Below are 2,974 nucleotides of genomic sequence, written 5' to 3'. Positions count from 1 at the left end.
TATATATATATATATATATTATATTATAATTATATTTTATATATATATATACTATATTATAATGATATCATATTATATATATATATATATCATCATCATTGTTTAATGTCCACTTTCCATGCTAGCATGGGTTGGACGATTTGACTGAGGACTGGCAAACCAGATGGCTACACCAGGCTCCAATCTGATTTGGCATAGTTTCTACAGCTGGATACCCTTCCTAACGCCAACCACTCCGAGAGTGTAGTGGGTGCTTTTACATGCCACTGGCACGAGGGCCAGTCAGGCGGTACTGGCAACGGCCATGCTGAAAAGTTGTTTTTTACGTGCCACCTTCACAGGAGCCAGTCCAGCGGCACTGGCAACGACCTCACTCGGATGTCTTTTCACGTGCCGCTGGCACAAGTGCCAGTAAGGCGACGCTGGTAACGATCACGCTCAAATGGTGCTTTTTACCGGCATGGAAGCCAGACAGCTGCTCTGGCACTGATCACACTTAGATGGTGCTGTTAGTGTTCCTCTGGCATGGGTGCCTGTCATCGAATTTGGTTTGATTTCGATTTCACTTGCCCCAATGGTTCTTCGCAAGCAGAGTTTAGTGTCCAATGAAGGAAAGGTTGGCACAGGTGCCAGTGATCGAATTTGGTTCGATTTCACTTGCCTCAACAGGTCTTCGCAAGCAGAGTTTAGTGTCCAATGAAGGAAAGGTACACATCAGTGGGCTAGCTACACCTCTGGCAAAGGCCACGGGTTATGGTCTCACTTGGCTTGCCGGGTCTTCTCATGCACAGCATATTTCCAAAAGTGTCTGTCACTAGTCATTGCCTCAGTGAGGCCTGATGTTTGAAAGTCGTGTTTTACCACCTCATCCCAGGTCTTCCTGGGTCTACCTCTTCCACAGGTTCCCTCAACCGCTAGGGTGTGGCACTTTTTCACACAGCTTTCCTCATCCATTCTTGCCAAATGACCATACCAGCGCAATTGTCTCTCTTGCACACCACAACTGATGCTTCTTAGGTCCAACTTTTCTCTCAAGGTACTTACACTCTGTTGAGTATGCACACTGACATTACACATTCATCAGAGCATACTGGCTTCATTCCTTGTGAGCTTAGGCATGTCCTCAGCAGTCACGACTCATGTTTCACTGCTATGTAGCATGGCTGTTTGTACACATGCATCATACAGTCTGCCTTTTACTCTGAGCGAGAGGCCCTTTGTCACCAGCAGAGGTAAGAGTTCTCTGAACTTTGCCCAAGCTATTCTTATTCTAGCAGCTACACTTTCAGTGCACCCTCCCCTGCTACTGACCTGGTCACCTAGGTATGGGAAGCTATCAACTAAGTCTACGTTTTCTCCCTGGAATGTGGCCAAGGTTCTTTTCTGCATATTTTCAGTGTTTATTGTGCCTGAGCATCTGCCACAAACAAAAACTTCTTCCTAGTTAGCCTTCCTTTGATATTGCTGCACCTCTTATGTGTCTATAGCTTACACTGGGTACATCTTATAGAGTTTCTACCTACGCCTTTTCTACAGATCGAGCAGGGCCATTTACCTGAAGTGTTTGTGGTTTGTCTACCTTCCTACTTATTAGGACTGGTTTTAGCTAGGTAGACTCTAAGGCCCTTCGATTCTAATCCTTGCTTCTACACTTGAAACTTCTCCTCTAGTTCTGATAGTGACTCAGCAATTAGAGCAAGGACATGAGCATAGAGGAGCTCCTAGAGGCATCCTGTCTTGAATTCCTGTGTTATCGCCTGGAGGACTATGAAAAATAGGAGGGGCTGAGTACTGAACCTTGGTGAACCCCTACCTGTACCCGGAATTCTTCACTGTACTTGCTGTTGACCCTCACCTTACTGACAGTGTCCCTGTACATGGCTTGCACAGCTCTCACTAACCATTCATCTATCCCTAGTTTCCTCATTAACCACCAGATAAGGGATCGGGGGACCCAGTCAAAGGCTTTCTCCATGTCAACGAAAGCCAGGTACAGAGGTTTATCTTTGGCTAGGTATTTCTCCTGAAGCTGTCTTACCAGAAATATAGCATCAGTGGTGTTTTTCCCTGGCACGAACCCAAACTGCATCTCATCTAAACTGACTCTCTCCGTGACTTTCATTACCTGATCCAACAACTTGATACCTCTGTAATTATTTGTATGTAAAGCGTCACCTTTACCTTTGTAGCAGTTGACTATGGTGCTGCTTCACCAGTCATTGGGTATGACTCCTTTGTGTATCACCTGGTTAACTATACGGGTGACTAGGCTATAGCTGACACTGCCAGATATTTTGAGCATCTCTGCAGTGCTTCCTGATGGGCTGTGGGCTTTCCCTGTTCTCATACTCTTAATTGCTTTATCTACCAAGGTACTGTCAGCTCGGATAGCTGGTCCCTCTGTTGGGTAGACATTCAGCAGACTCTCTTTCTCCTATTCATTTTCTTTATTGAGCAACCTTTCATAGTGACATCTCCAAACCTCTCTTTGCAGCCTTGTTTAGTGCAAGTGAACCATCATCCATGCGGACACATCTCTCTCCTACGACATCACGATTCTCTCTCACACACTGTCTTGCAACACGAAATACCTGAAGTCTTTGGTCCTCACAGTGCAGAACATTGGCAAATTTTTTCTTATCTGCTTCCCCTCTGGCTAAATAAACCTGTCTCCTAGCTTCCCTTCTGGCAGTCTGATACAATTCCCTGCTATCACCGTTCTTCCAAGCCTGTTTCTTTTTTCTAATAGCCCTGTGAACAACATTGTTCCACCACCACGTTATTTTGGGTCGAGAGGGGACTTTGCACTATCCACAGATCTGGTCAGTGGCCCTCAGCAGGTTGTCCCGTAGAAACCTCCAGTTACCTTCTACATCGTGTGAAGCTACATCCCCTTCTATTTCATCAAAGACTTCGAGTAATATGTCTCTAAATCTCTGTCCATTCGCAGGATCTTTAAGCTTCCAGACCCTTC

At 45.4% G+C, this 2,974-nt stretch overlaps 1 protein-coding gene across 1 annotated transcript in view; it reads left to right on the top strand.

Annotated features, from left to right (window-relative positions):
- LOC106884216 (propionyl-CoA carboxylase alpha chain, mitochondrial) overlaps window positions 1-2,974 on the top strand; it is an 80,400-nt gene that overhangs the window by 58,764 nt on the left and 18,662 nt on the right. The window lies entirely within an intron of this gene.

Source organism: Octopus bimaculoides, chromosome 9, assembly GCF_001194135.2.
Source record: "Octopus bimaculoides isolate UCB-OBI-ISO-001 chromosome 9, ASM119413v2, whole genome shotgun sequence".
In the NCBI taxonomy this organism is placed as follows: Eukaryota; Metazoa; Mollusca; class Cephalopoda; order Octopoda; family Octopodidae; genus Octopus; species Octopus bimaculoides.
The sequence above is the reverse complement of the archived record's forward strand: the minus strand, read 5'-3'. Positions and strand labels throughout refer to the sequence as shown.